The sequence below is a fragment of the Streptopelia decaocto genome (genome assembly GCF_964273445.1).
Source record: "Streptopelia decaocto genome assembly, chromosome: 7".
Classification (NCBI taxonomy): domain Eukaryota; kingdom Metazoa; phylum Chordata; class Aves; order Columbiformes; family Columbidae; genus Streptopelia; species Streptopelia decaocto.
Genome location: NC_138661.1, coordinates 37,937,337 through 37,961,174, shown reverse-complemented (window position 1 = coordinate 37,961,174; position 23,838 = coordinate 37,937,337). Strand labels below are relative to the sequence as shown.

Here is a 23,838-nt window from a genome sequence, read left to right as displayed (position 1 = left end):
ATTCATTCTGTTCTTAAAAATTCATGAAACAGGGTTGAAAAACCAGCTAATCTTATTTCTTTCAGATGTCAGTTCAGAAATAAGACAAAATATTTGCTTTCAACTTTGAGCAGCTTTGCTTTACAGGTCCCTCCCTGAGAGACGCTTGGCTATTACTCAAATCCATACAGTGCCCAACTCTGCCTGAACGTGACGATGAAACCCAAGAAATGCGCTATGCAAGGACAATGGCAAACACCAAGAGAAGGATGTGTGTGTGCATAAATATCACACATCACAATTCTCTCTTCTGGTGAGCTACAAAAAAATCTCATGTAACAAGTTATGCCACCTATATAAAGGCAGTCTGTCTTCAGCCATCATACAGTAAATTAATGCTTTTATATGCCATGCCATCCAGATTTAAAAAATTAAATAAATAAATAAAAATAAAAAAATCCCACCACCCTCAAGATGATTTAGACAAGAAATGGGAAAAGATTTATATCTGAATAGTCACAAAGCAATTACAGAATGTGAATGCATGCTCAGGAGCAGCAGCCACATGAAATACAGGCTGTAACATAAAGAGTTTGACCTTATTGGGAAACACGGTAGTTAGACTTCAGGAACAAAAGTATCAAAATGTTCCTCAAGGGACATAAAAATTCCTTATGGCTGTGATTCTAAAGCACACATAGTAAGAATTACACACTATTAAATACTTCTGTTACTATAGCGCATAACAAATTCAATCAAAATAGGACCTACTTTGTATTAGGTGCAGAAAAAACAAAGCCAGTTCCTGGGATAATTACCTAAACTACTTGTCATACTGCGAGCATTAGGCAATTAATACTGAAACCGTGTTGTCTCTGCCAGAGGGAAAGATGTCATATAGTTAGGGATGTACAAGTTCATTTTCTATTGTGCAACGCCTTGTTTGGATTGCTTCTTTCTATCTGATCTGCATAAATTCTGTAAAGTTATCATTTAATTATGCAGCACGCAAATCCCTGTGTTTCGGTTGGTTTAAGCTGTTGCAGTCAGAGCTCAGGAATTCATCATCTCCCTACTAACACACACCTGATCCACAAAAGACTCAGACTCAGACACAGCAATGCAGGCCGGTAAAAGCAATTTCTGGAAGTGACTTTAAAAAGACTTTACCCACACCAGTGTTGGAAATCTGTTTAAAATTACTAAATTTATACCCTCAGGCTTTTAAGCCCCTTCCACTCCATCAATGCTCAGAAGTATTTTCTACCAGTCTAAGCCAAATTACTGCGCCCATTGTTGCTTGATGATGGCAAAAACCAAAACCAACTTTGTAATTGCACCAGGAGCGGTGTTACAAAGGAAGTTACCCATGGCCAACTCAAGGCAACCCTGAGAGCCACCTCACCACACGATGACCTGGTGCTCTTCAGGCAGCACTACCTGAAGGGACCAGGCTGCAGGGCTGTGCCATCCACTGCAGCTCCAGCTCACAGCCCAATTCCCATACTAGTGACAGTGGTGACCTCGTTTGCCCTTTGAGGACAAACCCTGGATAAATACTGACAAATGCTGCTGCATACATTCAGGCAGAACGTTCAAGTCCTTAATGTGTCCTGATTACATCTAAAGTTAAGGGGGGGAGGGGGTGGGGGGAGACAGGAGAAAAACAAAAGAAAAAACTCAAAACAAACAAATCAATCCAGGGCCACTATGACATCAAATGCTGTGCAGCTCCTCGTGCCGCCTGAAGGTGAGCTTCTTCAAAGCTAACATTTCCCCAGAGGATTTGCAGCAGGACCACAATACATTCAATACATTCAACAGTTCCCTGAAGTGACAGCATCTATTTCTACATATGTAGTTTGAAAAAGAACAGGAACAAGAGATACAGAAAACATTCAGATGATTCTGCTTTGCTGTTGGGAAGCACCACACCAGAGCACCACAGACTCCTCCTAAACTCCCTAGCAAAATACATTGCTGCTAAGTTGGTTTGGGGTTTTTGATATGCAAATATCACACCTTTAATCAGTTACGACAGATCTTCTAATCAAACTCTGTTCTAATATTCAAAATTTGAGCCTTTTCTACCAAGAAACAAGAAAGCAGTTCTTTCATCATCCCATCAATTAAATATGTTTTCCTAAGAAAGTCAAAAAAGTAAAAAGTATTTATTTTCCAACAACTGGTACACCATTTCTCAGTAAGGCTTCTTCATTTCACCTCTATTATTCCAATTCAGGTGTGGGGCTCCCCCAAAAAATGGTACAGCAGGGTACCTGTGAAAGGCAAGATATTGATTAGGACCACCATTCACAATGTGAAAAATGAACTGTCAGGAGAACATTTAAGGAATTAGTTCTGCAAACACATGAAAAATGCTCTTTCAACTCCACCACTCTGAGTATTTGCAGCCCCCTAAAGTTATCCCAAGGGCCAAATTACTTCAGAAAATTAATTAGTGAAAAATCCCAGTGAACCAATTTTTAAATGTATGCAAGAATTATAAAGTACATTTTTTCCCTTCTGCTGTAAGTAGCAGCTGTCCTATTTATCTTTCAGGCTTTTTACTCCACACTGCAACCATTTACACACAAACTTTGACAGAAGTGGGAGAATGTATTTTTAAAGAGGCTGAAAAAAAAAAAATTACTAATTGCTTCAACAGTTTAAGATAAGCATTTAGAAAATAACCTTTTAAAAGAGCTATATAACTTTCATATTGTTTTCAGCTTATCCCCATAAACACTGTTGGCTAATTCCACTGAACTACAGAAAGACAGGTTACCCTCTGGGAAAATAACACATTAGCCTACGCTTACAAAAAGTGATTCTTTGAACTTTTAAATATATATATTTCACCTTCATAAAGACTTCCCCTCCCTGCTGCTGTCTCCCACACAGTCGGCCTCTATGAGGCTCTATTGCCTGGCAAAGACAACACAAAAACAATCCCCAGTTGGCAGTCACCTGGCCAGGTGACAGCACACAAAACAACAGGCAAAGTGCTGGTGAAACAGCTTGATGGTTATATGGCTGCAGCAGAGGAACTGGGAAAGACAAGGTACTGGAGAAGCAGTGATTAAAGGGTTTTCCAGTTATCTCATAATGGGATTTTTTACTTATAGTAACAGGTACATTTTGGCCTCTCTGATAAGCCCTTAGAAGTAAAACCTGAGGGACTCTGTGAAGCATATAAACCTTAAAGGAAAAGGGAACCAACACATACAATGCTCACACACAGGGTTAAAAAAGAGCTTTTTTATAAAGCGAGCAGCAGCGGTTGTCAAAGTAGCAAGTCAAAGCCACACAAGCCCGATTTCCACAGGGTTTTTCTGATAGGTTACCTTTAAAAGCAGAAAGTCTGACTTACTTTCAGAGGGCACAAACACAGTGTTTCCCAAACTCCACCAATCTCAGGCTTTTGGTCTTATAACAGCTTCAACTGACTAGCCCTTGGGGGTTGGAGTTTAATAAAAATTGATTCATTTTTTTAAAACACGACAATATTAATAACAGCTTTCAATTTCAGAAAATGGCAAAAGACAAGATGAAATAAAAAGTAGTAACGAGTTTTCCAAGTGCGCCCAAGAAAGCTTGTAACAGAGAAGAAGATAATTGGTACATTAAAACTGTATCTATACTACCCATGTTGCTCACGAGGAAAAGCTAATCTTTCCCTGCTAACAAGTAATAAACACTTCATTTTTAAAAAGCTTGTTTGGCATCATTTGGTACACCTGAATTTTGTCCTAGGAAACTGCTCAAGTTTATAAGGAAGCATGCCCTTCAGTATAAAGAATTCAGTTTTAAAACCTTATGACCTTTCATCATTAGACAAGAAGTGCTAAACCTTCAGTTGCATCTTACTGGTTTTGTTCCCTGGTCATATAGCACTACCCCAAGACAACACCACTGTCCAAACTGAAGTCTGTGGCCTTAACAAGTAGCTGATGCACACAGAGTTCATTTTCTCCTACCATTTTCTCTACTATGTTGCCTATGTTGAACCTCATAAAGGGGTAAAAAGTACAAATATTCCAAAGCAAATTTTACTTTAAAGTTGCTAAGACTGTGAATAATTTCGATGTGATACTGTATCTTCTGTCCATCATCTTACTTCTGTATAACCCAGAATTATCCCATCCAAAAATAATTGCAACTCATTTGTTCATAGTACACAATTGTTTTGTTACGCTAACATCAGCTAGACTTAAGCAATATTGACTATGATAACTGACAAAACTCAACACTTAAATTACAGCACCATATCTCAGTTTGTTAAATAAACAATGTTTTTTGTTTTGTTTGTTTACCTAGAAAAGGAAAAAAAGCATGGAGCAAGGAAGATGTAAATGAACAGGTTGCTAAGTATTTTAATTTCACATACTTTATTACTGTTACAGTTTAAAAGATAGCAAGAGTCAGGACAAAATACAATGGTAACCCAGTGAAACGGCAGGTGATAAAATTCTAATTGTTTCTTGGCCACCAGAATCTGAACTTTGGCACCACTGACAATTGTACAATGTCTTGAAATACAGGTTGGTAATTGGTGTTAGTCTCTGTATACAACAACTCCTACATATCAGCCAAATCTTTCATCAAGAATGAATATGCCTTTTGTTTTCTGTAATTACTGTAAACATTGTGCTGTCACTGACCAAGATTTCCTTACTGTAGAAAACATACATACTTTCACAACAAAGCACTCTCTGCTTTTCAGTTCCAACAGTTGACTGAGTCCATCATGGCTGAATGTACTAATCATTAAGAAAAAGTAGTCCATGTCCTACTGCAACCAGGAATAAATTTTAAATTGATTAAAATGTGAATCTTCCTTGGAATCCTTTCCCACCTCCAACTGAAATCTGCAACCCTCTCTTAACCCATGAAGCATGCAGGCAGTAAGAATGACAGCAGAGCAGAAACAGCAGGTCTGGGCACTCTATTACTAATAAAATAGGTTTTAAGTAAAGTTTGGAGTTAATTCAAGAGAAAAAACACTGTTGCTGTGGTTGCCCTGTTGTCACAACCCGAAAAACATTCCAAACACAACACCTGCTTTAAAATAGTTCAAGCCATATCTTTAGAGTCTAGTTTACCTCTGCTTTCCTCATACTCTCCTCCTTGTTCTTGCATTTGCCATTTATTTTTTTGTAGTTACTTGAAAATTCTTGTTTCACCACTCACATATGCCTTTTTAAAAGCAAAGTTTAGTCCACATTTTATGTATTGGAATTTATATATTCCAAACAAGCAGGAAGGCGTCTTACATCGTCTTCATATCATAAAGGCCTGCAGAAGCATTGCTACACACATAATACATAGAGTATTATCTTGTGGAAAAAAAAAGTGTAATGGTGTCTCTTCCAGCTAAATGGTGTCTCTTGCATTCTAAATTATTTTTTAACAATTCTGAGTGCTATTAAAACTCAGAGAAAAGAGTGCAGACAAACCTGAAATGCCAAATGAAACACTTTCATACGTGTACATAAATCTAATACTGTAATTTATATTTTTGTGAACTAAATCATGTGACCAAAATACAATCTGCAACTGCCTACTGGCCTCGACTTCAACCACAATACATCTTTAGACTACAGGACGGCTACCCTTCTCCAAACCGCCTCTGAGAAACAGTCTGCAACTGTGACACTGTAATGGGGCTGAATGTTTAAGCAACTGAACCAAAATGTGTTTCACTTCAGACAAAGAAAATTTTACTGTGCTAAGGAAGAAAGCAAAGAGTTTGGTTTTGTTGGGTTTTTTCTGTTTGTTTTTGGTTTGGGTTTTTTGGTTTTGGTTGGTTCGTTTTGTTTTTGTTGCCTTTTTTTTTCCCCTCAAGAGGTTCAGATACTTAAGCTGCTTCATTTCTTCACCCACTACAAAGGAGTTTAAATACAGTGCAAAAAGTAATATTTCTGTGTGTTTCTCAAAATACAACATTCTTGGAGAAAGCAAGAATTTATTGTTCACTAGCGTCAACTTCAGATTTAAATGTTAAAGAGAAGACCATTTGGGAAAAAGTTAATATTTCTACCAAAGCAACCTGTTCTTCTCTCAAACTACACTGATGACAAAACTTCTTCAGAAGAAAGTCTCCTGTTCATCACAAGCCTCCCACAGGTAAGCTCCCAGAAAAAGTGGTGGTTCTCCAGTATTACTGTTTTTCATTATATTCCAGCATCACTAGTGACAAAAAATGCTAGTGTGCACATTAATGCTTGCTAGCCACTTACATTCAAGCTGATAAACCACGTGTTATTTCTCTTGCAGAATTCTTGCCGAGGAAAGTAGTCCATGGTTAGTACCTTGATGGATGAGTTTCTAACTTGCCCCATTGGCTTCTGCCTCCAGTATATTATTTGCACATACTGGGTTCCCATTTATTTTTAATTCAAAAAAAAAAAAAAAAAAAAATCAGAAACAGAAGAATTCCATCTAGTGCTAGTCCTAGCAACTAAAAAACCCTAGCCAAGAGGTTACCATGGTCAATGAGAATCTGAAAAAACAGGGAGGAGAAAGAGGGTAAAATCAGCGCCTGCGGTTCAAACCAATACCCACTCAATTTTAAACTACGAGTGGCAGAGCACTGTTGTACAGTTGTATGAAAAGATAAGCAACCAGTACTGCAAACAATTTTAATTTCACCAGTTCCCGGCATCTTTAAAAAAGGGAAAGAAAAAAACACCACCACACCAACCAGCCAAAACTGCATATGGATGCCCCACTGTTGTTCTACCTATTCTTTCCTCTTCCTGTGGTTTAATCTGGCAGGCAGCTGAACACCATGCAGCCATTTACTCACTTGCCCCCGGCTAGACAGGTGAAGACAATTCAAAAAAAGGTAAAACTCATGGTTTGAGATAAAGACAGTTTAATAGGACAGAAAAGTCAAAATAAACAAATTAAATAATAATAACAGAACATAGAAACCAAGTGACACACAATGCAGTTGCTCACCACCCACTGACCAACATCCAGCCACTCCCCGAGCAATGGTCGCCACCCCCCAGCCAACTTTTCCCAGTTTTTATACACTGAGTATGACATTATATAGTATGGAATATCCCTTTGGTCAGTTGGGCTCAGCTGTCTTGGCTGTGTCCTCTCCCAACTTCTTTTGCACCCCCAGCCTGCTCACTGGCAGAGCAGTATGAGAAGCTGACAAGTCCTTGACTTAGTGTAAGCACCGCTCAGCAACAACTAAAACATCCCTGTGTTATCATCCTAAACCCAAAACACAGAGCTATACCAGCTACTAGGAAGAAAATTATCCCAGCCAAAACCAGGACATTTGTTTTGTTATTAGGAGAGCTAAAGACTAGAGGGAAGCAGGAGCAGAAAATTGTTTAAATGTAAAGACAGTATTTGAAAAAGAACAAAACCTTAAGTTTTCACAATGCTGCAAGAATTACATTGCAAATTTTTCTCCTCCTACCCTCTATTATTCTCTGTGATACAATGACACATTACACACAGTTGTTAAGCTCAAAGCTTTTCAGAAACTTCTAGTTAGGCCTTATAAAAGAAATTGTAGTTTTCCATCTTTCTAAACAAAGATGACTCTCAGACAGAAACCTGATGCAAGACAACGCCCTGTCTCAACCAGAACCTGCGTATATGTTCCTCACTGCTGTGCTGCCCAGCACTCACCTGGGTGTTCTCTGGTCTCCCTCAGAGAGCTCTAAAAACACTTAAAATATACATCTAAACATACACTTTAAAAATATTTACCAGACCAATCTAACTGCAGAGAAACTGGTCTTCAAATAAACTGCCAGATTTTCTTGGTATTAGGACCGAAGCATATTAAAGAAAGCATTCTAATTACAGTTGAGCAACAGTGCTGCTAAATCCAGCCTGTCTAAAACTCTTGACTCCAGCAATGCACGTTAAGATTTGTAGGAACTAAACTTGCAACAAAGGACATTAATTTAATTCAAAAAGAAAGTTAAGACTTCAGGCCCATCCTTTCCTTGAAAGCACATCACAATGAAGACAGGCCTGTACAAACAAACATAAATCCAGGCTCCATTTCAGCAATATTCTGATGAATATTTTAAACCTTTAAAGTTCCCTTCCAACCCAAACCATTCCATGAATCATTCCAATTAACACTGCATAAAATGAATAATTGGTAACATCAAATCCATCCTCTGCATGTGAAAACAGTAGAAGACAAAGGCTATATTTTGAAAAGAAGGCACTTTGCTGTCTTCCTTATACATGCTATTGTCACCTCTGCATATGATAAAAGTGACCTTGGTTGTCATGTTGTGCCCTGAGGAGCAGACATTTAAACCAGGCAGAGAAGAAAAAGTCTAACCAAACCTCACTGTGCAAACGCAGGTCCCAGGCAAACTTGTTTTGTACACGGTCAGTTTATCTGGAGATAGTAATAACCCAAACCACTTGCTCACAGCCAAGGTTAACACAAGTGAGACCTCACTTATTCAGGGCAGAGTCAAGCAGCAGGTTAGGCAGGAGCCAAGCCAAGCCTATCTTAGATAAACACCACTCTCAGAATCCCTGCAGCTGAAATCAGGAAGATGGGAACAGGGGACTATGTGGTGGTGAGAAAAAGCACAGGGCCCTTTTCAAAGCCAGCTTTGGTCTGTCTCGATACGGTGTTTTTTCTCTGAGAATTGGAGAAGTCATACTGCAATGGCATGCACCAACAGGTGTAGACATCTTTTTCACCTGCACAAAGGCATAAGATGAAGAATTGTAGGGTAATAATAATGAAAGAATCCAGCACTTTAAACCACTTCACATCATCCCTCCTACCTTCATAAAGTTTTCTCAAGCCAGGTAGAAAGCAGTCTCTAATAAAGCTTTGTATAGGCAAACTCTCCTTTTCACCATTCCATATTGTTTTATACTTTAAAAATAACCACATGGCTAAAAGTAATTTAGCAGATATTAAACTTAAAATTAAAAGGCAACACCCTTTTATTTATAGTGACCTGACAAAGAAGGTGAACAAATTAATAGAACTTCAAAAAAGCATATTAAAATTTACGGCATTCATTACACTATAGTCCAAGCTATTATTAAATAGCTAGCATTGCAGCTGAAGACACACTATACCAACTGAGAGCTTAGAAATACTTTTTATAATAAATGGAAATGCAGTTAAAACATGATAAGACATGAGAAACCCAAGGAAACAATAAATGTTTATGAATATAAGCATCTAAGAACAAGCCTAAGCATCCAATACCTATTTCAGTCCTCAATGCTCTTTATCTATTCGCAGGTAGAGTCTCACAATACCTGTAGAAAACCACATTCTATTATGACTGAACTAATATACAAAAGCAAACCAAGCTCTTGCCTGCAGCTCCAAAATTCACAGTTGCTTTGACAGCAAACTGTTATGAATATTTTTTGGGGAAAAAAAGAAAAAGCGCAGCTGAATATCCTTCTGCACCAACACAGAGGCCAAATAATCCTAGATACAGCCCCATCTGCCCCACACCATCAAAAGGCACTCCAGCCTTTTCAGCTCTATGACAAACTAAAGCCTGAGATTCTCCCAAACTGCGACAAAACTGTGAATTACTAATGCAACAGTGCATTCAACACCAGTGACTGAGCACATTTCATTACCATTTTTTAAAACAGGATAAGACGACATCATGTTCACTGATCCAATTATGAGCATCTGCACCATCTTCACAGTAACACTCATGTCTACACTCTGGAAAATTATTTTTAGCATACTCATTTCAAAAGCATACTTATCTTTTCTGTTTCACAGCCCAATAACATACTACTCCATATCAACAAGATTTAGTTATCTAAAGGACCAGACAAATAAACTTCAGCAATTTACTTCAGAAAAAGTAATTTTATGGTTTTTTAAATGAATATGAACATTAAGGGAGACTCAGTCAAGTTCCACTTCATAATTACTCATTTCTATGAACATGTGTTGACATTTTTCAGCATATGGACATTTTTCCTAAAGCAGAATCTCAAGTTAGGTTTCATGTAAGTGACTTAAACTGTTTCCCAGCATCCATGCTTTACTCTTACCCCTCCCAGACACAAGACTGCAAGATTTCCTGATAACCACCCATTTAGAAGCAAGAGACAGGGAAACAGACACAAAACCAGAGGCACTCTGCCATTCTTACCTTCCAAATAAGTGTACCTGCTGCCTAAAAGAAGGTCTGCTGAATAGTCCAATCACTTTTTTTTTGGAGAAGGTACAAACAGGAAAGTAAGAGGAAGCACATCCACTGCTACCACAACACTGCTGCACCTCCTTGTTCTGGTCACACAGGGCCACTACATCAGTCTCCTTTCCTTAACAATCTCTAACATTCTGTGATTCTGTGTGATACTTACATGTTCTGACTTTTTCTCTGCTTTACACCTCTTCCCACAGCCGATGCGTGCCCATTCTAAACACCCCCCAGTCTAACACACACAAACACATTTCAGAAATATTTGCTAACTTCAATGTTTACTTCTAGTCAAGCTCTCTTTTCAAAGCATGTGTAAAAAGGAACAGGCCAATAACTCACTATCATCAAATCTTTTTGTCATAAGATAGAAAGCATGAGAATATTAAATGCAATGGCATTTATAAAATTGACAAGAAAATATGACAATCCACAGAGGTAAACAAATACAGGACATCCTTTCAATAAGGAAGCCAAGACACAAACAAGTTACACAATGCATTTTATAAAAAGCAACATTTAGTGTTTAGTGATGGCACAATACAGCAATCTTTTATGGAAGTATAGCAAGCAAAACAAAATACCAAACGGGAATATGAAAATAAAGAATTAAATACGCAGAAAATGCTGTGTACTTTACAAAAGTGATTACAATTTTGATACAATTCTCTTGCATTACTTGGAATACAGTCCCTCAAAAATAAACTGTCATCAGTAGAAAACATCTCTTCCGTGATGATATGCTGTGCTTATCACTAGTTTAAATAAAAAACAAACTTTTACTTTTTTACTTTAATTGCATACACCCTAGCAGTTATACAGCGTTTTCTTGCCTTACAAATTTTTTAAACTGAAAAAATACACTAACCTGTCATAGTTCTCTGCTTTCTGGAAATAATGATCATACACAAAAAGGAAGTTGATGCAACAAAACTGCATGAAATAGTTCAGAGTGTTGTTGTTTTCTTTTTTTTTTGTTTTGTTTTTTATTTTCGGTTGGTTGGTTTGGGTTTTTTTTATAAAGGAGAAAAAGGAAGGAAGGAAAAGAGCTACTCAGAATTTGACAGATTTTCTTAGAGGATTTCAGAATACAGCTAAACTGATTAAGCTTAAATTTTCTATAGCTAGATTATTTTACTATATTAAGAAGACATGCAAAGCAAAATTCTGACACCATAAGCAGGAAAACGGAACTTTTACAAAGGTATTAGGACCATCCAGCACTGCAGTTGTTGGCAGAAGATGCTGTGTCTCAGCCACACAGTCTCAATCCTCCCTTGTGTCCACACTAGTAGGCAGCAAGTCGGATCACTCTGCTGATCCATGAGCTGATCTGATTCACTGTCTCTATGCCAGTATATTAGTACTATTGCAAGAAAGGTAACCAAAATGCTCCAGCAGAATTATGTAGCAGCAGCAGTGCAATTTTAGGTTGTCTCCACCACAAAGCCTCACCTTGCGCATGGGATCCTGGTTTATCTTTGGCTGAAGCCGTAACTAGACAGGACATTTCAACTGGATGTGCTGTGGGAGTTGACTTTTGAACACAAGGTCTGGAATCAGTCAGTTCTGTAACCTACCACAAAGATCAAATCTCAGTTTCAATACAGGCTTTAAACTTAATTTTAGGACTCTTTGCCAAATTTTAGCTAAACTACTTTTTGCACGTGGTTTCAGAACAATGTGTTTCCAATAGGGAAATCAGAATCTATATTGGAAAACTATGTAGTAGGAAATGGGATATTTAATGCAAACATGATACTCTCAGACACTTTAAATCCCATTGCATTCATTAAATAACTTACATGATTTGCCCTTCACTTCATCTTTTGTGTTCACAAATTCTAAGTGAATTATACAATTACCACAAAACTGTGGGTCAAGGAACACAGTGACTTTAGTATTACTCCGACTTGAGATGAGAAACCAAAAGCTGAATTGCAAAGCACCTAATAACTCTAAAATTCTACATAAAGGCAGTAGCCAAAGAACTTCACTGAACTAGATAACATTCACTTTCAAAACTTCCTGCTTGCTCACCATGCAAATGAAATACCCTTTTTTAAATAAATCACTCAGAAATTTCAAATTGTTTTAGAATAGGTTAAAGTCTCTAAATGTGAAGCAACATGAAGCAACTGCTGGCCTTTATTTTTCAGCATTTCTATACTGAAAGACTAACTTACTTAAATGTATTTTTTTAAACAACAGGCTCAGCATTGTTGTTTTTTCCTTCCACTTTTTGTGGCTTAATCCTGGCATGAAAATTTTCATCCAAAGGTGGCATTCATGCCGCCAACCCACATACACTTCTTGGCAGCCCACAAAGAAGTCAGTGCTCCTCACAAGGCAGCTCTGTGCTACGCAGTGACAGATGCCAGTAAAATGTTGCCCCAAAGTGAAGCCTAGTTTGTAAAATACATGCAAGCATCAGAATTCATACTCTGAAAATTCATTTCTCTTGATGAGTGGTCAAAGTCTTCAAAGGCCTTGTAACTCAAAAGGAAGAATTTACAGAGTTTGTGGCACTCCACACTTCACTTTTAACTGGAAAAAAACATGCTAAAGAGTGGACAAAATACAAAAACCACTAATGGACAGGATGAGCAAAAAAAGACTGAAGATTCCAGTGCAAGATATCTCTCTCTCACATGCCTTTAAGCAATTATTGCTTTCAAAGCTCTTTGTCTGTCTTTTGACATTGGAAACAGATGAGGAATTGTAGCCTGAGTAGAAAGAAAGATTGCTTCATAAAAAGGATAAAAAGAATAGTACCGGAGGTCTGCACATTAATTTTGTTCCCTTAGAAATGCATAGTAAGTGATAAAAGTTTTTCAGCTCAGCTCATCTTTTGCAGAGTAATATAATTCTGATAGGACTATCAGTAGCAGTATATAGAAACACTAAATGAAACACGGTAAGAAAATCACCATCTTCCTATTGCCCGATTCCTCAAAAGCTGACTCCCTGAAATCCAGTATTTCCACCCAGCTACAAGCTTAGCTCAGAGCTCAAGCTACTGGATGGACTATGCTACTCAGATTTCTACAAGCAGATATTATTTTCAGGAACTAACAGACCTTTTAGATGAAATAGACTCAGTGACCAGACATGAGAGAAAATAACCTTTATAGGTACAGCATGCAGCAACTCTCTCCTAGAGTATGAAGACCATAAGCACTCTGAAATATGCATATAGGCTATATAAAATACACTGTTATTTATGGTTATAATAATATACATTGTTACAATAATGTAGAAGTTGGTCTTTGTGGCGTAATGTTTAGTACATGAACAAAGTTCTTACATTGTTTTGCATTACTTGTTCCTATAATTTTTCTAGAAACTGGTAGAGGGAAAAAAATTATTTGTTAATTGAATTTTGCTCTTTTAAATCCATACCTGGTTTTTATGCACCTGTAAGCTAATTGAAACTGGATCAAACTATTTGGCTCCAAAAGATGTTCCACCCCAATCTACACTGCAAAGTAAAAAATATTACCATACAAAATATAAGACTGTGTTCCCCACAAAGAGAAGGCAGTTAATAAGCTAGGCAATAAATGAAAGCTCAAAGCATTCGTTCATGGTCACCACAGCTGTATGACACATTGAAGCAGTCTTCTGCTCGTTATCCACATAGAACTCTTAGGAACTCAAAACTTCCTTGTGTAAATATCTGTATATTTTCATGCAATTATGCTGTGGCAACAAGTGAACTTAAAAGGTTGTAATGCTTATCAGCCTTCTGCTTATGGGTTACATTAAAAAAAAAAAAAAAAAGTAGTGAAAGCCACTTTTAAGAAAAGGCAACAATAAAATAACTTGTATTTGGCAAAACATGTTAAGACAACAGTCAGCACAAATGTACAATTGTAAATAACAATCACTATAACAAATCATTCATCTATTTGCATACTCAAGGTTAAAAGATATCTTTGAAAATTCTCCCTGAGAAATAACAAAATCTTTTTGTGAGGCTATTAGTTTACAACCATTTCAAAGTTTCAAATAAAAAGCTCATCTACCCTAGAAAAGCAAAGTCTGAAAAATGAAATAAGTCTAAAATCGGAATACTTATTACCAGTACCAATCTTAACATAATTTGGCAGTATAACACTGTTCTATACTAATTGGTCACAGCAACAAAGTCTGGCTTTTAGATCCATCTGATAATGACACCTTTCTAGAAATCCAAGAATACAAAGCCACTTAAGAGTCAGGAGGCCTTAGTACAGTACATAGATGAGACTTTGAAATATCCAACAGAGCTGTTCCTAATTATCAGTGGAGATGAAGAGTCATGTATGCTTAGCAGGCTTCAAGTTTTACAATTTTTATGGGTTTATAATTTTTTCATAAGTGGACTACTTTGAAAATGTTTTAGAAAGAAACACAGTTTTACCAACTTTGCAATTTCACAATCTTACAAGCTACTCCTAAAATTTAATATGTAGTTTTAGAAGATAAAAGTCTTTACACTAAATCTTCCAACCTCACTAGCCAACTGCAACTTGCCAAGGGAAGTTCAGAAATAGAACCATTCATTAGATAAATACAATGTTCTGCATCAGGCAGCCCACAGAGATTCAACTCCAATGCTAAACCCCATGTAGTTTCAATTGCCTTCATCATATACCTAGTGAGGCTTGATGTCATCCACAATTAAAATGTACATACATTATATTTCTTTGTTTCCCTGAATGTGTCAAGCTTGCCTCAGATTACCAGAATCCACTTCAAAATATTTTTATTGCCAAATCCACTAAGTAAGGTCTTCCTCATCGACAAAAAGCTTGCTAAAATTTCTTCACTGGCACACAAAACTCCAAATGTTATAGTGGTGTTGAATATAGTTTCAAAATTAGAATTTTGTTTTATTATTATAGCCCATTACACACAGTAACATGGCATACTGAGATAATACTGCTTCTGTTTTAAAAACAGGTAATTGTAGAAGTGTAATGGAAATGCAGCTAATTAACCTAATTACAAAGAGAAATACATTTAAATTGTTCTTTTATCAGTGAACCACTATACAAGTATGGTTTTAATTATTTTAATGTAGGTTAATCACATCACACTCTTTACTTCCTCCTTGAACATTTAACAAGAAAGAGAGCAGAAAGTAGTACTGCTCTTTATAAAACAGAAGGGGGGGGAGGAGGGTATTGCATACAAAAAATACAGTAAATATTCATCAGTGATAGTAGAGTTTTACTCAAAATCCAGGAATAGCACACAAATCTTAACTTTTGTATTCTCCCAGATTACCCTAAACTGCTCTGTTTCAAGACATAATTGCAGCCAGGTAATTTGGAAGGATCGTTTTGCCTCCCAGTAACTTTCCAGCTGAAGTAGTTAGTTTACCGTTTATTTTCAGTTCATGGTCTGCCTACAGTTTATATGTCAGCTCCCTATTCACAAGTTGCCATGATGAACAAATAGCATCAGCAGAGCAAGTTAGCAGCAATAAATATCTTGTAAGAACCTTATAAGCATCAACTTCAAACTAAATTGTAGATACAAGAGAGCTCATATTTGATTAAGGAGATTTACCAGTAAAAACTGTTTTGGTGTATTTTCCTCCCCCCCCTTTTTTTTAATACTAAAATTTACCTACTGACCACCTCCTCTACGAAAGCTGAGGCAAATTCTTAGGTGCTGAAACCACTGTCTGACTCTTCTAAATTACCATCTGCTGAAGTGCAGCATGATCCCAGGACCCACCTGGGTATGGAATACAAAAAGTAACAAAGAACAAGCAGTAATCAAAGCATAAATCAGGTAAACTGATGGCCGTCGAGTACACAGAAGAACGACATGTCCAGTTAGATAGTTTGCTATCTTCTTCAGGCATCAGATAGAACCACATTTAGTCACTCCACAGCAGTTCTATGAGGTGGCACTTTCTATTGGAAACTGCCATTTTGTGTTCTAGCACTTGAGCTTCCATCAACAAAAGTTTGATTGATTTCTTAAAACAGCAAACAACTTCAAAAATAAAAATGTATGCTTGTTGAATATCTGCAACAATTATTTGGCATATAAGAATTTGTTTCAAAGTAACAGAACTGGTAAAAGTACCACCACAGGAACCTACAGAACAATGGAAGAAGCATTATTATATTACAAAGATCTCATTATATTACTGAGCAATAATTATGTTTGGGAGCACATCTTCAGAGATCAACACTTCTGTATTTTCTCCATCGGGCACTATTTCTAACTATAAAAGCACTTAGAAATAAAAGATGAGAAAACAATGTAGCCATCAACCACACACACACAAAATCATTATTTGGGTACAATTAAAAGCAGTAAATATCCTTGTTATTCCCATGACTTCATGCCCAAGAACAGGTCAGAACAGATAATTTTATCTTTGTGGATACCAATATGAAACTTTAAGAGGATTTGTTCAGTTTATCTTGTAGTCACGTAATTTTTTTTTACAACACAAAAGAACAGACATCTCAGAAGTATCACTGAGCATCATTCTGTAATTGCAATTAATTTTCAAAAGCAAAGTAAACTTACACAGAACATTACCATCCATGAAACACTAATTACATGAGGATTATTATGTGGTTTTTCAGAATATCATTCTAAAATTAACATATATCACTTGAGACACTATCAGAAACAACTTCAATCATGAACTGCTTCACAAGTACTACATATGGCATTTTGCAACCCCAGAGCCCAGCCACAGATTTCTTTTATATTATCTAAAAGTCCCAGAGAAATACTTCTAGAGGAAAATGGACTATAATTATCCAAAGCATCTTCTCCTTGCTATCTGAACTGCAACACAATGCCTCTCAGATACCCTCAAAATCGAGTGCAAATGATTATTTGTCATTACTGTACTGGCTTTCAAAACATGCAGCACCAGTCCCCTCTCTACATGGCACAGCTCTGACCATCAGCCAGCTACAGGGACACTGACACCTCTGTATTTGCAGAATATTGATTTATCCGGTGGGTGAGGAGGAAGGTTCAGGGAAGGCAGCACCAGGTGCAGGGAACAGGCACCAAGTGCTACCTGGGCTCTTTCACGGTCCTAAACACACGCAGTTAATTGCAGTCACACATTTTATTCAACAGTTTAAAGCCTTGAAACAAAAGAACCTGTTAAGCAAAGCTGAGATTTACAGTACTTGTTCCTTTCAAAAATTTAATTAAATCAGCTACTCATTACACAGCAAAGTTGAGGAACTGTTCACAATATATGAAAACTGCACCTTCACAGGCGTAGCAAACCCGTCAGGGTGTGGTTGCCTCCCAGCTGGCAGGGAACATGTGTCTTGCAAATATTTCCAGTTCTACTGTGCAGGAGCTCGGTTTTAGGGTAGCACAACACAACAGGTCAAAACACATTCAGAGTTATCTCATGTCATTGCCACAACTAGAAGGTGTGCCTTTTGGCTCTGCGAGACATACTCCTTATTATTCAGCTTACTTTGCTTGCCTGTTCAAAGGAAAACATCATCAATGCTTTACAATAAGGTAAAGCACCCTGATTGCCATGGAGTGAAGTCCAACCATTTATTATAGGATTTGCTAAAGGAGACAGTGAGCATATAAAATAATGTTATATATAATATATCCAAAATCTTCAAGAACACAAGTGGAAGTTTAGGAGAATAGCAAGATGTCTCATGGAAGGGTCTTAAAGAAACCAAGTCCTCATAAGATGACAGAGCAACAAATTACCTGGAAATTATAACCAACCAACAAACATGAAGTGGTAGATAAACAGAAGCAACAAGATTTTTAAAATGCTGACGAAGGGTGGGAAAAAATAAAAAGGGAAGAGGATGGTGCATCGATAACCCTACTCACAGATCTACACTTTGACCTATACTCATAAACATGGAGTAAACTAACAAACTTTTGTAAACCTTGCAAAGCTAAAAAGTTTGAGAGTCAGATTCGGAATTAGAATAACCTTGTCTGAAAGTCACTGTGTACAGCTACAGAAGGTTTGCAGTGATGGGCTGATTGGGAAATAAAACATTAGATGAAATTCATTGCCAGTAAAGGCATGGAAGGATAAAACAGCCTCAAGTGAATCTACATGTTTAAAGGCTTCACATGTGTTGTTAACCCTTCAGAAAAAGACTTGAAGTCAATATGGATAATTCATTGAACGTTATCAGCTTTACACCATCAAAAGGCAAGTGAAGAAAACTGGGATATTTTAGAAAGGAAACTAAAACAGAAGTCATTGCCACAAACAATCTGCCATCGTTCTTCTTGACTGTTTGCAACTCGCATTGTTCAAAGAGGTAATAGAGGGACTAGAGAAAAAGTAACAGAGATACAGCACAGTTTCCATATAAACAAAAATTATGGACCACTATGGCCTTGGTGGGATTAAAAAAAAGACAACTAAAATCACAAACACAAAACAGGAAACAGTTGTCCATGGCATACAACAATTGGTGAAATCTCAATAAGATAACCAGAGGTTAACAAGGAATTTAAGAGCAATTTTCGTCTCCACAATATATAATTGTGATCACAGGACATCATCAGGGTCAGAATTATAGTTTGATTCAGAAGTTAATCCGCTGAAGATCAAGCGCTTTTTAACGTTAACAGCCCCAACTGTGTCATCCCCACCACTAGCAGTCTCACAGCTAGCAGAACACTATAAAAACATTGTACTGTTAGGTACTGTTTTAGCAGTATTTAAGGCTTCGATTTAACAGTTCCCAAAACCGATACATGTAAATCAGTTTTGATGAATAAATATCTAAGTCACCCTCAGATTATCAAAAGAAGTGTTGTTCTCTGATTTTACGGTATATATGATATTCTGCATTTCCTGAATGCTGCCAGAACTTTCTCTTATTAAATCAAAGTTTTCTAGCCACCATTTGGGGTAGGGGAGGGGGCAAAATGTCACAAGGGTCACAAATGAGACACCTGAAACTACAGACCAACAATCAAAGTTGAACAGCATGCTGCATTAAGGAGCCCCTATAAAACCTGAAACAATTCCCACACATTCCTGTATCATCAGAAGATCCATATTACACTGAAATATGCATATAATGAAAAAAAAAAAAAAGTAGTTTTTAAAATAAAGCCTGGGATACTGACAAGAAGTTACATTCTTTTTCATCTACCAAATTTTCAACTGCTCAAGGCTTGCATTCAATACTTATAAACATCTCATTTGTAAAAAACATAATTTAAGATTATGCAACTGCATTATGGCTACCCCAAAATATTATGTGCTGAAAGCACCAAAGTGTTTACAGACAAAGCTTGCCAAATAATCATTCCATTAAAACCACAACTCAACCACTACTTGAGCTAAACTTGTTCAAACTAGACTGAAATACAGATGTAAAGTATTATGTTCATACTAAATTGCAAAATAAACGCCAGAAAAACAAAAACACCACACCTGTTGGAATGCGTTCACAGAAGCAATCTGCCATGCACAGAGCTGGCAGTGATACCTATGCCATTGTAATACAGATTTGAAAGAGGGGAAAAAAAAGTAAGTTTCATTATAGGAACACACAGAAAACTCATAAATGCCTCAGATCACTGACACTGTTTAGGTGGGTTGTTTCTCCTCGACCCCCCTCAGAACTCAGAACTGCAGTCAGAAATGAAAGAAGTGACACACTTCAAACAGGAGGGATAAAAGAAAAAGGAAAAAGAATCTGCCACCTATCGATTTCTAGCACAGATTAAACATAACTATTCTCATCCAACAGCTGTGTTTTGTGTAAAGAGACTTTGTCTCATTCCAGTTCCTAATGTCCAAAATGACCCACAGCAGCCTCATGCAGAAGCACATAAAAACAAAAGAATTACAGAATAATTGTGTCTACGAATTTCTCTCAGAATGAGACAGCAGCTGCACTATACTCACAAGGTTGTGTTTGTTACAACTTACATTCTCCTTGTTTTACAAATAAAAGTTACACCAGCTTTCACATTTTCAGATAAGTAATTCCCAGTTTGATTTGCAGCTCTTTAAAGATGTATTTACTGGCTCTGCTGGTCTTCAGAGAAGGCAACATATAGAGACCCAGAAACACCTAAACTTCCCACACTATTTTTAGTATGTGGTTTGATGAGCAAATCTTTTGGTGCAGCTTCTTGCCTCTCTACTGCCTTCTCAATTGCACAAGTATGTACGAGGTGGGGAGGACAGAGACAGCAAAATGACTCAATGACTTCCGCAGCTGTGATGTGCTGGGGAGAGAGGCCAGTAAAAGAGGCCACTCATAAGGTAGTTTCAGGTGTAGATCTGACACATAAGGCACTCTGGTTCATCATTAAGTGTATTATATTAAGTTGTGATTCCCTTTCCCAGGCTGTCAAACAGATTGGGGAGACACTTCTCTCAGTGTCAAAACTGCAAAGGAGAGCAAGTGAAATCCTGGCCTCCAAACCCTGCACTTAAGCACATTTCAGTCTAAGGCACTTATGTAAGCTTAGAGCTTTCAAATAAAATAAACACTATATTCTGTCTTAACCATGCATCGCTCCTTCGGGCACATAAAACCAGCTCACAACCATTCAGGAAAGAGCTGTTTGTCATACAACAGATTAACAAGGGATATGTCTGTAGAGTTTCTCTTTGGTAGCAGTTACCTAAGAAACTTTGAAAATTCACAAAATACCCTTCTATCAAAAACAGCCCAAACTGCAATTAAAGACAAAGTATAAACCATTTTTGGGAAGAATAACTCAACTCATTACACTGAAGAGCTTTCCTAAGTACTCCTCAAAAGAAGGCACTAAAGAAAAATGTAACATTTTCAATAATTTTCTAATCTACAAGGAGCAAAGAGGACCTAAACTATTGTTAGCTTATCTGTAACACCACAGTGTATGTTAACAGCACCTTTACTCCTCCCTCAGCTGTCCTTGTTTCAGAAAACATGAAAAAAAATCCACCTGCACACAGGCAAAATAGTTTCTGCTGCTCCATCATGTCAAACACAGAAATGTTTCACATTTAAAAAAAGATAAGCCAAATCCATGTTAGCACTACATTGCAGGAATTACATTTTCTTTGGTAGCAGTTAAAGAGCTTAAAAGTGTAGTCACTGTACTAGTAAAGTCCATTTTGCCACAGAATGGTCTTTCCTGGCCATCAAGACCCTTCTTAATTCCTACCATTTATATTTTTTAAAAAGTCATTCTACTTTTGAGTCCATTAACAGAGTCCACAAGAATGAAAGGTCAGAAACTGTTGTGATGCATCACCTACGACTATGAACTTAAAGAAGCAAAATAACAGAAAAATCCAGATATGGTTTAGCTATACACTGTGGAATAAATCTTCAAAAGTAATAGATGGTTTAATTCCCAGCCCACTTCTGTTCAAGTTTCTTCACAATGTGAGCTTTCTACTCTGTGCCAAAAAATTATCAGGCAAAACTTCAATATCCGAGAGGAAAGAAAAAACCAAACTTTTCAAATTCAAATGAAATGCATTTTGCAACATTTCAAACCGGAAGCAACCCTGAAGTTATTCCTCAGTAATAATCATGACCTCCATATATTAAATATACTAAAAAATGTGCTGCTTCCCTCAGGTTTCATAACCAATATGGCACTTCTCTTTATTCTTACATTTCAAAATGAACAGACAGCAAAAAATTCACCTTCTTGCCCTCATCCACCTTAGTGTTCTGCCACCACACATCTGTACTGTGGAAAGCCCTTCATGTCTGCCAATACAATTTCCAGGTTTAAGTATTTAGAACAACAATTTTGTCTTATGCTTGCTTGCTGGGTCTCTATATGAAAGACTGAATTTGACTGCAGTCTTTACCCTTCATAATTTCCTTTGTTCCTTCCACTTACACGGCAGGAAGCAGCACCTTCTATTTTACACTAGCCAGATATCTGCAAAAGTAAGCTTTATGCAAGATAAGTGAATTCTTACCCTGCTCATCAACTCCTTTAGACAGTTGTAGGTTCAAAAAAAATCTTCATATTTTCATTCCTGTCAGAGTTAATATCTGGTCAAGTCCAAAGAACAGTTTTCTCCTAAAACATATGAAAAGTTGGAGATTTGATTTTATGGCAACAGCATCATGACACACACAAAAAACCTTCTTCCGAAGTAAATACTCTATATGTGTTCTCTTCTTTTGTAAAAACCTTATCAAGAAAAATTTTAGTCACAGTTGTAACCATATAAGCAATTCACAGAGCGAAGTGATAAACTAAGACTACATGGCAAGTTCAATTATGGATGCACCATATGCTTCAATATTCCTTTAGGTATACAAAAGGAATCAATTTGTGCAATTTGTTCAAAACAAAAAAGCCCTTTTGGAAAGATCATCCTTTAGCTGAACCATCAGTTTGAACACTTAACTGCTGAAAACATCACCCATTCACATCCCACAGCGGTAACTTAAACAAGCACAGGAGCAATACAGCTCTGAACCACTTAGTTCTGCTAAAGGAATAGAAATCTGAAGACTGGAAAACTTGCCAGATCCATATGTTTATTAGCAGAAATAACCAGTCATAACAAGCTTGGTGGGTTTTTTTCCCATAATTAATCTTCCTCTGATTACTTAAGGTGACCTTTACCAAACTCTCAGCAGTAGTATGGCTGTAGCCTTAGCTCTACAAAGCTACTTTAAGTTTTGTAACTGTTTCGTTCTTACTTTACACATGCCAAGAACTGCATTTGAGGAAGTTCTAAAAATGAAATGTTTATGTCCCAGAAAATTTATACAGCCGAGAAGTTTCTGGCATACAATTTAACTGAAAGTCATTATCACAATAAAGTGCAAAAATTACAAGCATTAATGTTTATTATTAGCCTCGATTTAAAAATATGGAAATGTGATTGTACCTGGAAAGCACATTCTAATATCAGTTTTTACTTCTTTTTGCAGGTTGGAGTTAAGGTTTATCTTTCAGGAGATGCACTGATCAGTACAGTCACGCTATAAAGCTGTATTCCAAATTAGTAGCATATTTTTCTTAGTAAAGGCTCTCAACCAAAAGACATCCTGGTACAGGTCTAGAGTTCAAGAGCAGTGCATCCCTCCTGCCCATTAACTTCCCTCCTCTTCCAGTGTTCATTAGCCAACGGTTCCATTAATTACTGTTTGATATACTCGCTTAGTATGGGTGCACTTATGCAAAGTAGAATTTGGCTTTTAAGAACATTCTCCTTTTTACCTACTAAAACACATGAAAATCAACACTAAACAAGCTAGCAGTCTGTATCATGCATTCTCCCACCATGAAAATGGAAAGACAGACTTGTCAAACAAAGGATCAAACTCATTAAATTGAACCAATTCTTACATAACATCTCAAAAGCACCAGCTTAAAAAAAATAAAATGCACCAGCAATGCTGATTACCTGCCACAGACCTCATGTTGCCTTTGCAAAACAACACTAGTGCCACACTGTTGACTTCTGCTCCTCAGCACTAAACCCATTCTCTTGTTTGCTCAAGCAATTTTACATCAGTCTGATGAAGTCACAAGCGACTAAGAATACAAATTTATGAACCAAGTGTAAGAAACTTTAAAAATGGGCATCCCTTACAGTTTCATACATGACATACGAGGAAGGCATTCAGTTCCCTCCAGGCTGACCCATTACTTTTGTGAAATGTGGATCACAGCCCAATAGCCCCCG

General features: G+C 37.1%; 1 protein-coding gene across 6 annotated transcripts in view; it reads right to left on the bottom strand.

Moving 5' to 3' along the window:
* Window positions 1-23,838, bottom strand: part of SIPA1L1 (signal induced proliferation associated 1 like 1) — a 221,629-nt gene that overhangs the window by 177,715 nt on the left and 20,076 nt on the right. The window contains exon 2 of one of the 6 annotated variants that reach the window (XM_082058409.1): window positions 22,111-22,214. The exons of the other annotated variants lie outside the window; for them this stretch is intronic. The gene's annotated coding sequence lies outside the window, so the exon portion shown is untranslated. The remainder of the gene's footprint in view (window positions 1-22,110; window positions 22,215-23,838) is intronic. 6 annotated transcript variants of the gene reach the window in all.